The sequence below is a fragment of the Schistocerca piceifrons genome, chromosome 6 (genome assembly GCF_021461385.2).
Source record: "Schistocerca piceifrons isolate TAMUIC-IGC-003096 chromosome 6, iqSchPice1.1, whole genome shotgun sequence".
In the NCBI taxonomy this organism is placed as follows: domain Eukaryota; kingdom Metazoa; phylum Arthropoda; class Insecta; order Orthoptera; family Acrididae; genus Schistocerca; species Schistocerca piceifrons.
Window position 1 is genome coordinate 574037007 of NC_060143.1, and position 20724 is coordinate 574057730.

At 40.2% G+C, this 20724-nt stretch overlaps 1 protein-coding gene across 1 annotated transcript in view; it reads left to right on the forward strand.

Annotated features, from left to right (window-relative positions):
* Positions 1–20724, forward strand: part of LOC124802878 (serine/threonine-protein phosphatase 2A 65 kDa regulatory subunit A alpha isoform) — a 117040-nt gene that overhangs the window by 32498 nt on the left and 63818 nt on the right. The window lies entirely within an intron of this gene.

Below are 20724 nucleotides of genomic sequence, written 5' to 3' on the forward strand. Positions count from 1 at the left end.
CTTCGGAAAGAAGTTAGAAAATCTCTGCGCCATTTGGCACTTCAGACTGGTGTGTCAAGAGCATCTGATCATGGAGTTGTGAACAGACTGAAATTGAAACCATACAAAATAACAGTACTGAATCAACTGAGGAACTCAGTTACTGTTGCTTGACATAGTTATTGCAACTGGCTGTTGCAGTCTGTGCACAATGGGGAAGTTGAACCCAAGATGCTTTTTTTTTTTTCTGATGAAGTGTGGTTGCATTTGTCAGGGTATGTAAATTCTCAAACCAATCGATGTTGGAGCTCCAAAAATCCTCATGAATTACATAAACAACCTCTGCATGATGTGAAAATGAGTGTGGTATGAAAATAGTGCAAGACATGTTATTGGACCAATCTCTTTTTATGAAACATTGCATTCTGACAGGTAAGTAAACAATATACTGTATCCTTTTTTTTCTTTTTTTACGAGAACTAACATCTAACGAAAAGATGTACAGTTATGTCCTGGAGAACAATGCAAGACGACACATCACCAAAACTTCTTAGACTGTAATACAAAGTGTTTTTGATGATGGGATAGTTGACTGACCTCCTCACACTCCAGATCTAAATCCATGTGAATTTTATCCTTGGGGAATGTTAAATGACAAGGTGTATGCAACCAATTCCCATGTGTTTGAAGAGTTCGAAGACAGTGTTCGGCTAGTTATTTCCCAGATTCAACAGCGGAAATTGTTAGAGTGTTTGCTAATGTGTTCAGGGGATATCATGTTGCTCTTACTACATCATTTTGAGCACTTACTGGAAATAAGGTAAACTTAGGTTAATCAAATGGCCACGTTGTTCATGTTTAACTCGGGAAGTGCACACGCGGCCGACTACTGGCAGATTAGTGTCAGTCGGGTGTGGGTGTGGCAGCGGATGTTGTGTCGGTGGCTGATGGCCATGACACTCGACACGCGAGCCCCCTCTCAAGGGTCTTTCGTGAGACACTTTGTATTTAGATAGTTCTTATTGCTAAATCAGTAACTGCACATGTTGGTGCTGTAAAGAAGAAAGTCAACAATCTGGAAGTTGGTTTGACTACTGCTGTGCTTTACTAGGTAGGGTCCTGTTACAGATGGTGTCCTGTTACTATCCTCCAATTTCTGAGCTTACCTCTTTTTTTCAAAATATATATGTAAAAAAGCTTAATTAACCTAAGGTATTTAACCTAGAAGGTTGCCAGGGTTCAGTGGACGGTGCTGTACTACTTTGAATGGCAAGGAGCAGTTACTGAATACATTGGTGCTTATCTCGGAGTATGACAAGAGGTAGTCATGTCAAATTGTGACAGCTGTAAAAATGGAATTACTGTTTCTGGATATTGTATTTGATATGGGTGGAGGATTTTATTGAGTTACAAGAGAGGCGCTATAATGTTATGGAAAATAGCTCTGTGAAACCAACTTAAAAGTTGATACATATTCTCTAGAGAGAACAATAGAGGGTGCTCTTTTTTTGTGATCATATATTGTCAGTAAATTTGGGACAAAATATTATTTTATGTGATCTGTCAGCACATTGGCATAAGATTGTCATTGTGTATTTGTGACAATTCCATAAATCTGTGGGTACATTTGGCCACCAGAATATAAATAATTGTAATGTAGTTTTATCGTGTGGACTGGGAGGGTATTGGTGCACAAGTACATATCATTAATAGTACCAACAAGGAGTCCATTGATGGTAATGTCTCATCTGTGGAAAGGCAGTGGGGAATTCATAAATGTCTTTGATATAGATCAGTAGGCTGCAAAAACTGATTGGGATTTTGGTTGACAAAGAAAACCTTTTCTTCTGTGGTAGTATTGGAATCACCACATTTTAACAACCAGTGGAATTTGATTTGCCTATCTTTACCAATAAGTAAGATGGAATATATGAATTGTTTGGTGTGAGGCAGATGTAGGTGACAGATTTTGGGATTTACCTAGTGCTAAGGAGTTTTTGTTGGTCATACTGGACTTTTGAAATGAGATTGTAGTTGTGCTCTTTGTAAACATAGGTGTCAGAATGCTGGCAGAGACCTCACCCCCATAGTTGGAGTGGTTCATGAACACTCTTGTTTCAGTACTTGTCTATTTTAATGCACTGTATGTACTGGTATGGTAACTTACTTGCATATGGGTTGCAGATTATTTTATTTATTCCTCCTCCCCTCCCCAGATACCTGTATACGTAATCTCTGTCTGTCGATGTATGATATATGATATTATGCTATTACAGGTTGATCTCCCCACACTGCTGTGGATTATGACGTATTGACAAGTGGGAGCATATAATGTAATTTTTGTGTGTTCTGCTTGATAACGTCAAGGTGGCAACATTATCCAATGAAATAGTGTTAATTTCAAATTAAAAAAACACACACAGGAAAAGAGTATTTTCAAGAAATTTAATACATTGTAGAACCAAGCATTGAAAAGTCTTAACTGTAGGATTTTTGTAATAATTTTTGCTTAAACATTTGTGCTTTGTAAGTAGAAAGGACTGCATAGATTTCTAACATAGACTTTTTTCACGAGATTAGAAGAGCTGTTGTGTTGCAGCAACTATAGGCCTACATGATTGAATGTGGTTAAGTAGCAGAATAGCTTTTGTTTGGTCTAGCAATGTTTCGTGATGTTCGTCTTAGTAGCAGATAAAAATATTCACTTTTAATTGCTATTAAATTACTTATAACGTCTTAAACGCAATTCTTGGGACAGCAGCTTGGGACCACAACCACCACCACAATTATAAAACAAGCATGTAAAACTTTCATTCACAACTGTTGTCTCGTATCTCTTACAGTTAAGTATGAAGATGTAACATGCAGATGCAACTTTGAGTGTCATGAAAACTTTGACAAATGCAACCCTTGAACATATTGGTTCTAATGAAGAAGGCAAGTCTAGTGCAGAAATGATTGTAATTATATTCTGTGATTGGTTCTAGAGTAAAAAGCGGATAATATGCGCCCTCTCTTCTACATAGTCCTTGTTTCCCCTCCCCCCACCCACCCATCAGAATGATGAATATTGTATTATTTGTAAATGTGTAGGTGCACATGGTTTTGAACAATATTCTTTTTAGAGTACGCAGGCTAACACATTGACAGCAGTTGTAAAACAAATTGAAAAAGAGGCTATTTGGGGGGGGGGGGGGAGGTTGTATATAAATATCAGTATGTATATGCCGCAGGACAACTGGGAAATCCGGGAAAATTGCGGGAATTTTTTCATCTGGTGGAAAACTGGGAAAACCTGGAATTTTTCATTGTTTTAGTTTTCAGTTAAATTTTTTGTAATTTTAACTGGTAAGAACTGATACTCTAACAAAGTAGTTTACTTTAGCCCGGGACTACAGAATAATACTGCAGTGATAAAACATAAATGTGGGAAAGAAAACCAAAATGAACTTAAGTTGCAAAGAAATGTGCCATTTCCAACAGCAAAACACAGTGCACACACAAACGTCTGCCAACACCAAAATGTGTTGGGACGAAGACTGTGCAATATTTCATAACAACAAACTGCTTCCAATGACAGCGACGTCACAACGGTTTACATTAGATCCATTTGAGCAGTTTCCAGTGAGCTCCTGCGCATGCGCGGTTGAATCGTGTAAGAGCAGTACCTGTTCCCACTTACGGCTACTTGAAGTACGGCTCTTAGCTGTATCAGCAGTAGCAACAAGTAGCCGAACACTAACCAGAAAAATTCTTCTGGCAAATACACGCTGCCAGTTTTGCACACGCACAAAGCATTGTGTTGCTGTAAAGAGGGTGTAGTCTCCGTGTCATAGTCTCCATGTGACCCATGTTTAGGTTTAGTGATTTTGCCGTTCCTTTTTTTGTATACAACTCTCACATCAAATGAAACAAAATGGATTTCTGTGACAGAGTGCTAGCAAGTGAATTAAAATGCATTCACACACTTATGGAAGGCTTATTAGTTTTAGTTCACAGATTTAATTTATTTCCAGGTTTTTGACAGTCAGGCATTAATTGCATTGCAGAACACTGAAGTTATTTTTGCCAATTTGCTAAATAAATTGGGCATTTACCAATCTTTTCTGCAGGGGCAGTCAATTTCGTTCCACAGTTTTGACTATTGTCAACTGTTTGCTGGTTTACAAATGCCCGTTTTTCTCCCCTGGCACATCTGGTGTTATGCCATAATAAAGAATCAAACATTAGATTATACAGTACTGGTGCTCCAAGAAAATTTGCATCCCAAAAACCACACCGAAAACCATAGTATCAGGTTGGGGCCTACTTCTTTGCAAATCTGGACGTACGACTGTGCACTTTCAGTCGAATTATGTATTTTGGTCTGGTTTACGAAATTCCGATGCTCTTGGAGTACCCACTGGTGCTCTGTTTCATTTATGACATGATGTAAGATCTCTTAATGCTATATAGGTACGAACATGTGGGCTCCTACATTGTCATAGCTGTGCATGCGCAGTAACGCCATTTTCTGGTGCTCTCTGACAACTGCTGAAACAAATTCTAACAGGTCACGGAAAAATATTACGAATAGTGGTTGAAAAATGTTGCTTCCAAAGTAAATTTCATTTTATGCAAGATGAATTATGTTACATGTGTGAATGTGCTTTGAATTTTTTAAATCACGGAGTGTTTGATTATCATTTAAAGCTTAGCACCCTGAGGCCCAACCAATTAGAAGAATTTAGAGCCCAGGCATTTGTGTTGTTTAAAATTTTACTGGCACATTTGTGTGATGTATATTAAAGTGTAACACGTGTACTAAACAGTGATGTTGCTTGCTATTGGCTGATTGTCACGTGTCATTTGCACTGAATATCTACTATCATCAGCTGTCGAGATCGCGTGACATCAGCTATGATTGGCTTACTAAAGCACAGTGTCGATTTCAATGCTTCGGAAATTAACGTGCTGTGTTTTCTGTTCAAATATATACTTTTGTAATACGAAAATATGCAGCGTACATGCTGCTGCGTATTGAAGATCTTTCCAAAACGCGTTGTGTGTTTCTTTTTTTTTGGGGGGGGGGGGGGGGGGGGTGTTCGTTTTTTAAAGTGCTGAGAAGTTCTAAGCCAGTGTATAAAACCTTAACCATTCAAAGGATTGATATGTTTTATGGTTCTGCATCAAACCAGTCTCAGGACTGAAGACAACAACAACACGGCTCCGAGAGAAAGTATTCTGGAAAGAGTGTATCTTCACCTGGGAAAAAGTGTTTTTAACTGGGAAATCGGGGAATTTTTTTTTCCTTGTCCACATATACACCCTGAAATATGTATCCTAGTAGAGATCGTCGTCATCTTTGATACAGAGTGTCCTACCTCTTGGAAAATTGTGGTTGCATATGATGCAGAGTGTAAATTACGCCTTTTTACAACATACAACATTGGTGTCGTGGAAGTCAAGACAAACAATTTGATATCTATAGTTGCTGACTGTCAAGTCAGGAAACACCCTCAGGATTAGTCCACCAAAGCCACCTGCAGAGCAAGCGTGCTGCATGAGATTTGAATATTCTATCACCCTCTTATGCCACAGGGTTTGTCGGTCTTCACCATTTCAAGTTCATTTCTTTTTGCTGTTAAAATTGTCCTTACACACACCTTGTTCATGCACTTACAATTTGTAAAATTGAATGTTCATGTAAATATTACCTCAAAATATTGTGCACCCTAACAGTGTAAAATTAAGTTTAATAGTATTGTTTCTCTAGACTTCTTACAACAAAACTACTGTGCTGGTAAGAGTAAATTTAAATTGAATTGTTAATGCAATTAATTTTTGCATAATTTTTCAAAAGCTTTTCTTCTTTCATTATCCTCACAGTTAAGTTACTAATGTTAACACATTGGCAACCAAGCCAGAAAATAACTTGGGCCGCAGGGCGGTGTTCAAAAACCCATACCCAAGTATTTCCTTCACACACGAACCACCTGTTGCATGAAAACTGGATTCATTTTTTATAAAAACAATGTGTGAAAGTCTCGCTATCTGTCTCTTGATAGATGATACCTTCTGTTGTCAATTTCTAGAATTACCTCGAAAGAAGCAGCAGCAAACATAAGAACAGATGTCGCAACTGTCTGGACTATTGTGTGCTCACATTGTTGAAAGTTTTGTGTGAATACTTGTTAGATTTTGCAGTTTGCTGTAATTATGCTACAAATATGTGACAATGGTTGAGTGAGCAAGAAATTTTAGAATATTTTACCAAAGATGATGCCATCTTCATTTAACCATATAGTAGAGCTATGTGCCCTGAGGAAAAGTTATGGCTGTAGTTTTCCCTTGCTTTCAGCTGTTTTTCCCCGTTTAGGCAGTTTCTTTCCAGAAAGGCACCCTGTGCTGGAGCAGTCTTGCTCTGGCCAAATGATTGGGTGCGCTTGGATTGGAAATTATTAGAGCAGCTCTGCTTACACATCTCTAAAAAACATAATTATTACGAGCATTTAGGTAGAGTGTAGTAGTCCTCAGTAATGCCTATTTTCCTGATGTCCATGTTCACATGAAGTTTGAGGATTTTCAGCAGCCCAGCAGATATTACTTTTGGAATTAAAGAACCCATTTTCACTAAATGTCACTTCATCAGTAAACAACATTGATGACACAGAGTTGGGATTGTGTTGATATTACACATTGTAACGGCAGCTAAACACAGCATATATCAGGTAATCATGCTGGTTGAGTTTTTGAGCATGTGTGTTATTGAACGCTTTATACCCATTTTTGTTCCAAACTCTCAGCACTTTTGTATGCTAGATACCTCGCTGACCAGTGACTCTATGGGTACATTGTGTCTTTTGGTAAGACCCAGTTAATCTGTTGTTAATCCCTATGTGCACATCAATCATTTTCAGTTCAAAACGTTTTAAGCAAAAATAGAAGAGATAGGAAGTACATCTGCAGACCAGTAATTTCCATTTAGGAGCTAAATTTTAGGTTGTGGGATCATAGCAAAAATTAACAGAAGGAACTATGAAAGTTGCAATTATTTTGTAATGATGCCTTCAAATACTGAGCTCACAAACCACTAAAAGCAAATGTGAAGAAAAATGCAAATCGCCCATTTTTTCCATTAGGCTTTTAATGTGTGATTGGCCTACACACTTGCTGTCATCTGCCAGTTGGTGCACCTGTCGGATCTTTCTGAGAACCTGAGGAAATTCTGGTACTACGTAAAATCGCCAAGCAGATCAAAAACTTGTATCCAGTCACTTATTGACCAGTCTGGTGTGGCAATATGACAGCAAACCCAAAGTTGGAGTTTTAAATTTTGTGTTTAAAAAGATCATTAATGCACGAGTATCGTACAGTCATATCATTGTTTGAATGTTGCACACTATCTCATATGATGGATATGAAAATAGGCATGTCTGGTCTGCATCTACACCTACATAGATACTCCACAAGCCACCGTATGGTGTGTGGCAGAGGGTACCCGATACCACTACTTGTCATTTGCTTTTCTGTTCTACTCGCAAATAGAGCGAGGGAAAAACGACTGTCTATATGCCTCCATATGAGCCTTAATTTCTTGAATCTTGTGTTCATGATCGTCAGGCACAATGTACATTGGCAGCAGTAGAATCGTTTGGTAGTCAGCTTCAAGTACCAGTTCTTTAAATTTTCTCAACAGTGTTTCTCGAAAAGAATGTCGCATTCCATCCAAAGATTCCCTTTTGAGTTCCCAAAGCGTCACCGATCTTCATAACCTAACATTTACATGTTGTTCAAAGCTACCAGTAACAAATCTAGCAGCCCGCCTCTGAATTGATTCGATGTCTTCCTTCAATCCGATCTGGTACGAATCCCAAATTCTCGAGCAGTGCTCGAGAATAGCTCGCATCAGTGTCCTATATGTGGTCTCCTTTACTGGTGAACCACTCTTTACTAAAATTCCCCCAATAAATGGAAGTCGACCATTCGCCTTCCCAATCACAGTTCGCATGCTCATTTGATTTCATATCCCTGGTGTTGGAACGTGGTGCCCCACTGCAGACGCTTAACAAAGGTCTGAGCATACAGAATAGTTGCCCAGGTATGTGAGTAGCTTTAAGACTTCTTAAGTAATAGAACTCAGTATGTTGTCCTCAATGGCAAGCATTTATGAGACACCAGGGTATAGTCGGGAGTGCCACAGGGAACTGGGATAGGACCGCTCTTGTTCTCTATAAACATAGATTATCTGACAGATGAACAGCAATCTGTGACTGCTGCTGATGATGTAGTAAACAGGAAATTATCATCGTTGGATGACAGTAGCCAGATACATGAGCAATGGTGGTTCGTGCATGTCGAGGCACAGGCAGGGACTGCATAGTTGACTATTCCAAGCGACAGTTGCAGTACATGCATGTGCATGTTTTTCACTTGAAGAAAGCGTATATCCTGCAAATTATGTCTCTTGCTTGCAACACTACTGAATGCTCATTAGTTGTTGGTGAATATGTGATGTAGGTGTGCAGAACAAGCCTAAACTCGGCTGCCATCATTCATGACTTCAACTGTAAAAGGACATAGGATGAAATAGAATTTCTGTTTGCTGTGATGAATGGCAGCTTGCTCTAAGTGTAGAAAAATGTAAGTTAATGAAGATGAGTAGGAAAAACAATTGTGTGATGTTCATATACAATATTAGAGGTGTAATACATTAAATAAATTAAAGGCAACCACTCGCCTATGGCTGACTGATGTGTGGCATATAGAAACTCTCAACAGAATACAGTATTTCATCTAGCTTTTGAGTTTTTACTCTTTCTCTAACAAAAGTACACACATTCAGGCACCAAAATGCTCACACCTGCGGCCACAGCAAGACCGTACACTTTTAGATGTGCTGTATAACTGCAATTAAATGTCTGTACATAACATTGCAGAGTGATAGGAAATGGTATAAGAGCACATAGGGGTGGTAGTAGGGAAGACAAATGTTAGTCTTTAGTATAATGGAAGATTTTCAGGAAAGTGTAGCTCGTTATAAAGAAGACCTTGTATAGTGTGACCCATTTTTGAATACTGCTAGCATGTTTGATATCCCCAGCTTGTCAGATTAAAGGAAAACCTTGAAGGAATTCTGAGGGATGCTGCTAGATTTGTTACCTGAAGGGTCAATCAACATAAGATTTTACAGAGGTGCTGTGTGCCTGGAGGAGGGAAGTCATTGTTCTTTTGAGTAACACCATTGACAAAATTTAGAGAGCAGGCATTTGCGACTGGCAGCAGAACGGTTCCACTGTGTGATATTCGCTATTTTTGGCTTAATTAAAACAGCAAATACGAGTAGTTAATACTTTCAGCCAGAAGGCAAATACTTGTTTGTAAATAATGATTAATGTATAATGAGGCGTCGCATAGCGACGGTGGAATTTTCTAAATAATGTAATTCGTCGTCTTTGGGTGGCAATATAAACAGAAATACGGATAGATGTGCGATCCTTCACTATTTTGTTCGCTGGAGAACAAATGAAGCCTTCAGCGCTAAAAAGACTTTTACTGTTTTTCTCGAGTAAGACGGACGCAGATTTGTGGCGGTCTGATCTAATTATTTTTATTAAATAAATAAAAACGTGTTCCGTCTAAGTTTTGAGTGAAGTGTAGGAAGAAGAACTGTTATAACTTACCGTGACGACGCACGAGCGACTCAAAGAAGACAATGGCTATATAAAAGAGCGCTAAATGGACATGATACGGACATAAAAATCTACCGTCATTGTTGTATTAAGCTTAAGGTACGATATATGTTTTAGTTATAATAAATATTTGTTCTGGGAATACTGAATCATTTAGCAGTGCTCATTTCTATTATCTCCTCAGTATTATTTTCATTTTAATTATGCATTTTGCTAATATTACAGACTCCAAGATCAGCAGTCCAATGTGCGTGTTACATTGATAAAAGGAAAACTGTTTTATCGTCTTCTTGCAACAGCTTTAATATTGAATTTCTCTTTTGTGTGATGTTACAGTTGTTTTTGCGCCCTTAAGAACTTTCTGGTCCCTTAGGAAATTTTTTTTGTCATAACAATAACTTCACAACCGGGTATGATCGTATCTACGATCATGAAGTAATTAGAAAGACGATAACGCAACTTCTTAATCAATAGCATGCTAGTTGTGACTGCCTCAAGCCACACGAAACCGCAAGTAAAAACTATTCACATCTCATAATGCAATATTTTATGACAATGGTCAATCCATGATTCTTACGCCAATTGTGATTGATAAAACAGTTAGTTAAATCTCAATTTCCAATTTTCCATTGAATAGCAACATCACTTCTATTTTGTAACATCACAACTGCCACCAATGTCCCTTCTGTGTAAGGACTGTGAAAAGGAGATAAGGGAAATTTGGACTTGTACAGGGTGGTGGTATATGATCCTCTCAACCATAAACTGTACAGTGGCTTTCGGAGTGTGTGTGTGTGTGTGTGTGTGTGTGTGTGTGTGTGTGTGTATTTTTCCTACGTGGAATGTTTGCCTCTATTATAGAGAGAGAGAGGGGGGGGGGGGGGGGAGCATTCCACATTCCACATGGGAAAAATATATCTAAAAACAAAGATGATGTGACTTACCAAACGAAAGCGCTGGCACGTCGATAGACACACAAAATACTAGCTTTCGCAACCAACGGTTGCTTCGTCAGGAAAGAGGGAAGGAGAGGGAAAGACGAAAGGATTTGGGTTTTAAGGGAGAGGGTAAGGAGTCATTCCAATCCCAGGTGCGGAAAGACTTACCTTAGGGGGGAAAAAAGGACAGGTATACACTCGCGTGCGCACGCACACACACACACACACACACACACACACACACACACACACACATCCATCCGCACACACACAGACACAAGCAGACATTTGTAAAGGCAAAGAGTTTGGGCAGAGATGTCAGTTGAGGCGGAAGTAAAGAGGCAAAGATGTTGTTGAAAGACAGGTGAGGTATGAGTGGCGGCAACTTGAAATTAGTGGAGGTTGAGGCCTGGCAGATAACGAGAAGAGAGGATATACTGAAGGGCAAGTTCCCATCTCCGGAGTTCTGACAGGTTGGTGTTAGTGGGAAGTATCCAGATAACCCGGACGGTGTAACACTGTGCCAAGATGTGCTGGCCGTGCACCAAGGGATGTTTAGCCACAGGGTGATCCTCATTACCAACAAACACTGTCTGCCTGTGTCCATTCATGCGAATGGACAGTTTGTTGCTGGTCATTCCCACATACAAAGCTTCACAGTGTAGGCAGGTCAGGTGGCAAATCACGTGGGTGCTTTTACACGTGGCTCTGCCTTTGATCGTGTACACCTTCCGGGTCACAGGACTGGAGTAGGTGGTGGTGGGAGGGTGCATGGGACAGGTTTTACACCGGGGGTGGTTACAAGGGTAGGAGCCAGAGGGTAGGGAAGGTGGTTTGGGGATTTCATAGGGATGAGCTAAGAGGTTACGAAGGTTAGGTGGACGGCAGAAAGACACTCTTGGTGGAGTGGGGAGGATTTCATGAAGGATGGATCTCATTTCAGGGCAGGATTTGAGGAAGTCGTATCCCTGCTGGAGAGCCACATTCAGAGTCTGATCCAGTCCCGGAAAGTATCCTGTCACAAGTGGGGCACTTTTGGGGTTCTTCTGTGGGAGGTTCTGGGTTTGAAGGGATGAGGAAGTGGCTCTGGTTATTTGCTTCTTTCTGTACTAGGTTGGGAGGGTAGTTGCGGGATGCGAAAGCTGTTTTCAGGTTGTTGGTGTAATGGTTCAGGGATTCCGGACTGGAGCAGATTCATTCGCCACGAAGACCTAGGCTGTAGGGAAGGGACCGTTTGATGTGGAATGGGTGGCAGCTGTCATAATGGAGGTACTGTTGCTTGTTGGTGGGTTTGATGTGGACAGACGTGTGAAGCTGGCTATTGGACAGATGGAGGTCAACGTCAAGGAAAGTGGCATGGGATTTAGAGTAGGACCAGGTGAATCTGATGGAACCAAAGGAGTTGAGGTTGGAGAGGAAATTGTGGAGTTGTTCTTCACTGTGAGTCCAGATCATGAAGATGTCATCAATAAATCTGTACCAAACTTTGGGTTGGCAGGCCTGGGTAACCAAGAAGGCTTCCTCTAAGCGACCCATGAATAGGTTGGCGTACGAGGGGGTCATCCTGGTACCCATGGCTGTTCCCTTTAATCGTTGGTATGTCTGGCCTTCAAAAGTGAAGAAGTTGTGGGTCAGGATGAAGCTGGCTAAGGTAATGAGGAAAGAGGTTTTAGGTAGAGTGGCAGGTGATCGGCGTGAAAGGAAGTGCTCCATCGCAGCAAAGCCCTGGAGGTGCGGAATATTTGTGTATAAGGAAGTGGCATCAATGGTTACAAGGATGGTTTCCGGGGGTAACAGACTGGGTAAGGATTCCAGGTGTTTGAGAAAGTGGTTCGTGTCTTTGATGAAGGATGGGAGACTGCATGTAATGGGTTGAAGGTGTTTATCTACGTAGGCAGAGATACGTTCTGTGGGGGCTTGGTAACCAGCTACAATGGGGCGGCCGGGATGTTTGGGTTTGTGAATTTTAGGAAGAAGGTAGAAGGTAGGGGTGCGGGGTGTCGGTGGGGTCAGGAGGTTGATGGAGTCAGGTGAAAGGTTTTGTAGGGGGCCTAAGGTTCTGAGGATTTATTGAAGCTCCGCCTGGACATCAGGAATGGCAAACTTTGTATGTGGTGTTGTCTGAAAGCTGACGCAGTCCCTCAGCCACATACTCCCGACGATCAAGTACCACTGTCGTGGAAAACTTGTCCGCCGGAAGAATGACGATGGAATGACGATGGAACGGTCAGCCTTCAGATCACGGATAGCTTGGGCTTCAGCAGAGGTGATGTTGGGAGTAGGATTAAGGTTTTTTATGAAGGATTGAGAGGCAAGGCTGGAAGTCAGAAATTTCTGGAAGGTTTGGAGGGGGTGATTTTGAGGAAGAGGAGGTGGGTCCCGCTGTGACGGAGGACGGACCTGTTCCAGGCAGGGTTCAATTTGGGTAGTATCGTGGAGAGGTGGATCATTAGGAGTAGGATTAGGATCAGTTTTCTTCGTGGCAAAGTGATATTTCCAGCAGAGAGGACAAGTGTAGGACAGTAAATCTTTGACGAGGGCTGTTTGGTTGAATCTGGGAGTGGGGCTGAAGGTGAGGCCTTTGGATAGGACAGAGGTTTCGGATTGGGAGAGAGGTTTGGAGGAAAGGCTAACTACTGAAATAGGGTGTTGTGGTTCCAGATTGTGTTGATTGGAATTTTGAGGTTTTGGAGGGAGTGGCGCTGGAGGTGGGAGATTGAGTAGATGGGAGAGACTGGGTTTGTGTGCAATGAGAGGAGGTTGAGGTTTGCTGGAAAGGTTGTGAAGGGTGAGTGAGTTGCCTTTCCGGAGGTGGGAAACCAGGAGATTGGATAGTTTCTTAAGGTGGAGGGTGGCATGCTGTTCTAATTTGCGGTTGGCCTGTAGGAGGATGCTCTGAACAGCCGGTGTGGATGTGGTTGAGGAAAGATTGAGGACTTTTATTAAGTATAGGAGTTGACGGGTGTGTTCATTGGCTGAGTTGATGTGTGGGTGAAGGATTAGGTGGGTGAGGGCAATGGATTGTTCAGTTTGGAACTGGTATGGGGACTGATGGAAAGAATGGTTGCAGCCAGAGATAGGAACTTTAAGTGTGAGGCCTTTGGGGGTAATGCCAAATGTCAGACAAGCCTGAGAAAATAAAATGTGGGAGTGTAATCTGGCTAGGGCGAAGGCATGTTTGCGGAGGGAATGTAAATAAAACTTAATGGGGTCGTTGTGAGGGTGACATGTTATTAGAGGCTGAAATGAAAATGAAAATAAAAATAAAAATATATGGGGAGAGATAAAGGTGAACTAGAAAGCAACTGGAGATGTGGTGTGAAAAAAGGCGAAAAAGTGTTGGTTGTAGCTGGGCTATGTTGATCCTGTGGTGAACTTGTGTAGTTGGACAACCCCTCCAAACCTTACAGGAATTTCTGACTTCCAGCCTTGCCTCTCAATCCTTCATAAAAAACCTTAATCCTACTCCCAACATCACCTCTGCTGAAGCCCAAGCTATCCGTGATCTGAAGGCTGACCGTTCCATCGTCATTCTTCCGGCGGACAAGGGTTCCACGACAGTGGTACTTGATCATCGGGAGTATGTGGCTGAGGGACTGCGTCAGCTTTCAGACAACACCACATACAAAGTTTGCCGAGGTAATCCCATTCCTGATGTCCAGGCGGAGCTTCAAGGAATCCTCAGAACCTTAGGCCCCCTACAAAACCTTTCACCTGACTCCATCAACCTCCTGACCCCACCGACACCCCACACCCCTACCTTCTACCTTCTTCCTAAAATTCACAAACCCAATCATCCCGGCCGCCCCATTCTAGCTGGTTACCAAGCCCCCACAGAACGTATCTCTGCCTACGTAGATCAACACCTTCAACCCATTACATGCAGTCTCCCATCCTTCATCACCATTACATGCAGTCTCCCATCCTTCATAAAAGACACCAACCACTTTCTCGAACGCATGGAATCCTTACCCAGTCTGTTACCCCCGGAAACCATCCTCGTAACCATTGATGCCACTTCCTTATACAAAAATATTCCGCACGTCCAGGGCTTTGCTGTGATGGAGCACTTCCTTTCACGCCGATCACTTGCCACCCTACCTAAAACCTCTTTCCTCATTACCTTAGCCAGCTTCATCCTGACCCACAACTTCTTCACTTTTGAAGGCCAGACATACCAACAATTAAAGGGAACAGCCATGGGTACCAGGATGGCCCCCTCGTACGCCAACCTATTCATGGGTCACTTAGAGGAAGCCTTCTTGGTTACCCAGGCCTGCAACCCCAAAGCTTGGTACAGATTTATTGATGACATCTTCATGATCTGCACTCACAGTGAAGAACAACTCCACAATTTCCTCTCCAACCTCAACTCCTTTGGTTCCATCAGATTCACTTGGTCCTACTCTAAATCCCATGCCACTTTCCTTGACGTTGACCTCCATCTGTCCAATGGCCAGCTTCACACGTCCGTCCACATCAAACCCACCAACAAGCAACAGTACCTCCATTGTGACAGCTGCCACCCATTCCACATCAAACGGTCCCTTCCCTACAGCCTAGGTCTTCGTGGCGAATGAATCTGCTCCAGTCCGGAATCCCTGAACCATTACACCAACAACCTGAAAACAGCTTTCGCATCCCGCAACTACCCTCCCAACCTAGTACAGAAAGAAGCAAATAACCAGAGCCACTTCCTCATCCCTTCAAACCCAGAACCTCCCACAGAAGAACCCCAAAAGTGCCCCACTTGTGACAGGATACTTTCCGGGACTGGATCACACTCTGAATGTGGCTCTCCAGCAGGGATACGACTTCCTCAAATCCTGCCCTGGAATGAGATCCATCCTTCATGAAATCCTCCCCACTCCACCAAGAGTGTCTTTCTGCCGTCCACCTAACCTTCGTAACCTCTTAGTTCATCCCTATGAAATCCCCAAACCACCTTCCCTACCCTCTGGCTCCTACCCTTGTAACCGCCCCCGGTGTAAAACCTGTCCCATGCACCCTCCCACCACCACCTACGGGTCATTCCATGTCAAGTCACCCAGGCCTTGACACCAACCATGTCAGATTTTGATGAAACTTGGTACAATTACTTTTTTTTATCATCCTGAAAGCACTTGTAATTTTGTTTGCTCTATCTCTTATAGTTTTTTTTAATAAACTTTTAAAGTTTTTAGATTTGGCGTTGTTTCAGCAGTCGGAAATCTTAACTTAAACGAATCCTCACAACTAAAAAAATTTGTATATTAAAGAATACTGAAGATATCAGTATGAAATTTTGGAAGAAGTTTGTGTATTATATCTAAATGTTAAAAAAAATTACCATAAACATATATTAAAATCTTCCAAATGAAAAAAAATTTAAAAGTTGTTTTTTTAACTGACGGATGTTTAGTTTTACAAAAACTGCAATATCTAGAGTCTCAGACCTGATAGAAAGCTCAAATTTATTTTAAAATACTCTTAATTGTATAGGCTATTAGATAAAAGAAAAATTATGTTGGCTTTTTAACCTGGTTAATGGTTATCTAATTTTTAAAATAATATTAATTATATTTTAAAAATAAAAAGGAACAAGTGACTTAGACACCAATAGTAAGTTTTTGTCTTCCTGGAGTAACAATATACGCTTGGATTTTGTTTTGTTACTCCTGTGTTTTGAAGTAAAAAATTATTACAGTGTTAAATAGTGCTTGGATAGTATTTTATTAAGTTTATTCGAACTTTCAGTAAGTACTGTTACTTAGTTTACAGAGATTCTTTTCCAATATCCTATAAAAGTAACCAGAACAGTAATCAGACCAAAAGTGAAATCAGTATGTCAGATATTCAAACCTGTAGTGTAGGGTTATTTCAAAAATCTGTTTCCAAACAACCTACACACCTTCAAAAAAGTTACAAACGGTATCTGAATTGAGTGAGGAAGAAAAGTATTTTATCCACTTACGATCTGGAATTAATCTGTGTGAATTTAAGAATATATGTTCACACCACAGCTACTATTTTTTAAATGTTTTTGAAAAGTATCAAACAAATGTGTAGACCCACTAAAAAAACACAAAAAGCCCATCAAAAAATCGTTGAGAAGTGTAGGCTTGGATCTTTCTAAACAATTACTGACAAAAAATATTAGCATAAAACCTGGACAAAGCTTTGCTCAACATGCCGTAACTTTTGTGAGGAAAGATTAAAAGTTGAAGTCAATGAAAATGAAACAGATGATGCAGTCATGGTTGAATTAGAATCATTGGAATCCAGAAATGAATCCCTCGTACAAACAAACATTGCTCTTGATAATTTAGGTTTAACACCGATAAAGCTTCATGGCTTGTCAGAACAAAATAAAGGGTCTTATTTTAAAAGGAAGGTTAGCAGTATTGAAAGGACTGCAAAAAAGGCGGTTTCAAAAGCATTAAAATATGAAACACTCAAGTTCTGATGATGACGAAGAAGATACAAGTGTGGTTGAGAAAGCAAAGGATTTTGATGTAATGATGTCTCTTATGAAAGAGAAGATTTCATCTGTTGGGAGGTCTAGAAAAAGTCAGATTCTGACCTTCGCTCCAGATTCTTGGAGTCGAAATAGTGATGAAAGAATTTAATGTGAGTACATGGTGCGACAAGCTAGAAAGGTAAAATCTGAAAAGGGTATTTTGGAAACTCCTGGTCCAAAAAAAGGTAAAACTCTTTCTGAAAATACAGTACGACTTGTAACAGATTTTTATGAAAAGGATGAAAGTCCGAGTGCTACCTGGAACAAAAGACAAAGTAAGTGTTCAAAAAAATGTGTACATGCAAAAAAGACTCATTTTGTGTAACTTGAGAGAACTCTATTATTCTTTCAAATGGGAGAATCCCGAGGTAGAAGTAGGATTTTCAAAATTTTGTTTCTTGAGACCTAAATGGTGTATCCTTGCTGGTGCTGCAGGCGCACACACTGTATGTGTATGCAGTATCCACCAGAATGTTAAACTATTACTGGATGCTGTGAAAATTGAAGAATCTTATAAAGACCTAATTAAGATGCTTGTGTGCAACATGGAAAACCAAAACTGCATGCTACATCATTGCGACAGCTGTCCTGCAAATACTGCACTAACTGAGTACTTAACTGAAAAACGAAGTGAAGATTATGATTTAGAAGAAGAAATTGTAATCAGTCAGTGGGTTAACACAGACCGGGCAGAAATGATCAAACAGTCTATCAGAGTTGAAGACTACATTTCTTTATTGGTTAGGTCATTGGAAAAGTTCACCCCGCACTCGTTTATAGCAAAATCCCAATCAGCAGCCTTTAAAAGATTGAAAGAAGACCCACCACCCAAAACAGAAATTATTGTGATGGATTTCAGTGAAAATTATTCCTTTGTTAAACAAAATGACATCCAAAGTTACCACTGGAATAGAGGCAGTTGTACTCTACACCCAGTTGGAGTTTTTCTAAGAAATTAGGAAAACAATGTTTTTGTTTCCAACCACTGTTTTATTAGTGATGACCAAGAACATGACCCTGGTTTTGTTAACTTTGTACTAAAAGAAATTACAAAATGGCTGTCATTACATCATACTGACATTGGCTCAGTTCACTACTTTACAGATGGTTGTGCTGGGCAGTACAAAAATAGAAACAGTTTTAAAAAATTGACTTAACACTTGAGAGACTTTAATTTGAAGGCCCAACACTTCTCTCTCTCTCTCTCTCTTTTTGCAAAAAGTCATGGGAAGTCAATTTATGATGGCCTAGGAGGAACTATTAAAAGAATTTTAAGGAAAGCCAATCTATAGCTTTCAGACGAAGAACAAATAATGACAGCAATCAATGTGTGCAAGTTTTGTGAAAAAAATATTGAAAACATTCATTTTCACTTTATTGACAAAAAAGAAGCTGATTTGCTACGGTTAAAACTAGAAAAACGTTTTTCAGCAACCCGAATCATTCCTGGAACAAGAAGTTTTCTTAACTTCAAACCACTTCCAACAAACAACCTTGAAATTAGAAGAACTACAGATAGTGTAAAACCCCTAGAAGAACTACAGATAGTGTAAAACCCTCCTTAGTCTTTTCTTTCCATTCTTCTTCTGATTGGGTTTGTGTTGAACCATCCATAAATAGCTATGTGGCTGCAAATTATGATGGTAACTGGTACTTTGGACTGGTAAAAACAATATTCAATGATGAAAAAGATGCAGAAATTCTATTTCTACATCCTTCAGGACCAGCTGCATCATTTTATTGGCCTGAAAGAGAAGATTCTTGCATAGTGCCTTTGGAGCACATAGTCTGTGTAGTAGACGCACCTCAATCAAGCGGCACTGGAAGAATGTATTACTTCAAAAAAAGACTGTATCAAAAGACCTGAAAGCTCTTGGATGAAGTGGAAAAACAGTTTGAATCAGCATTAATGTTTATTAAAAAGACAAAATTACTCAAAAAAATTCAATGTTTCAATCAGTTGGGTTATACATAAGTGTCGTAAATACACTATCTTTGTACATAATTCTAATGTAATCTACTATAATTAATAAACATGTTAAAAAGCCATCATTATTTTTGTTTTATCAAGTAGCCTATATGTTTAAGAGTAAATTAAAACAAATTTGAGCATTGTATCAGGTCTGAGACTCTAGATATTGCAATACTTATAAAACAAAATATCCGTAAAAAAAAATTATATAGAGGGAAACATTCCATGTTGTCTGTATATGTGTGGATGGATATGTGTGTGTGCGCGAGTGTATACCCGTCCTTTTTTCCCCCTAAGGTAAGTCTTTCCGCTCCCGGGATTGGAATGACTCCTTACCCTCTCCCTTAAAACCCACATCCTTTCGTCTTTCCTTCCCTCTTTCCTGATGAGGCAACAGTTTGTTCGAAAGCTTGAATTTTGTGTGTGTGTTTGTGTATCTATCGACCTGCCAGCGCGTTCGTTTTATATGTATATATAAAAACAAAGATGATGTGACTTACCAAACGAAAGCGCTGGCACGTCGATAGACACACAAACAAACACAAACATACACACAAAATTCTGCTTTCGCAACCAACGGTTGCCTCGTCAGGAAAGAGGGAAGGAGAGGGAAAGACGAAAGGATTTGGGTTTTAAGGGATAGGGTAAGGAGTCATTCCAATCCCGGGAGCGGAAAGACTTACCTTAGGGGGAAAAAGGATGGGTATGCGCGCGCATACACACACACACACACACACACACACACACACACACACACACACACACACACACATCCATTTATGTCTATCGACGTGCCATCGTTTTCGTCTGGTAAGTCACATCATCTTTGTTTTTAGATATCTCACCTCCTAAATATTAGTGCTGCTCAGAAACTCTGTCCCATAATTTATTAGTTTTATTGATTGAACTTTCCTTTTAGTTTAGGTATAGATAACCTTTGGTGACCCATGGGCCTGATTCACATACTTTGTGGGCTGCCTTATCACATGATGTGGCAGCAGCACTTCTGCCACATGAAGTAAAAACTATAGCATTAATGTTTCTAGGGTAAGGCACGTATTTGAATGGCACCCCTTTTCTGACACACCAAGCCAACAAATTACGTCTCTAAACATGTTTTTGAGAGTACATTCATTTATATTCACTCCCATTTTAATATGTTTGTATTTATTTACCCATCATGTTTCTTTACTTATAGTATTTGACAGTAGGTGTCTTAAAGCTTCTGTTGCAAAACTACGCAACACCAAAGAAACAATGTACATGACACACACATAAATGTTAACATCTGAAGATGGTATGCTAGACATCTTGAAATGTCATCATGGAGAAATAAACACCTATAAAAGCAACTGGTTGCAGCTAGTTCATTATAAATTGCCTTCAGTTTAAACAGATACAGCACTCTAATCATAGGCAATGGATAAGAATTATTTATTTTTGGTAATACGAGAAACAGTAGAAAAAGCAGTGAGGTAGGCAGTTCCAGTCTAGTGGTTAGGAGCAACTTGACTATTTTTGGCCAGAGGCACATAATTGTAGTGTTTGAAGGTTAGTGTTTTAAAATCCACAGGCATGAATAACAAGAATTTTTTTAAAATATTTGTACAAAAATACTGTTGATGCGTTATTGGGAAACCATGGTTCAGTTGAACAGTCATGTTA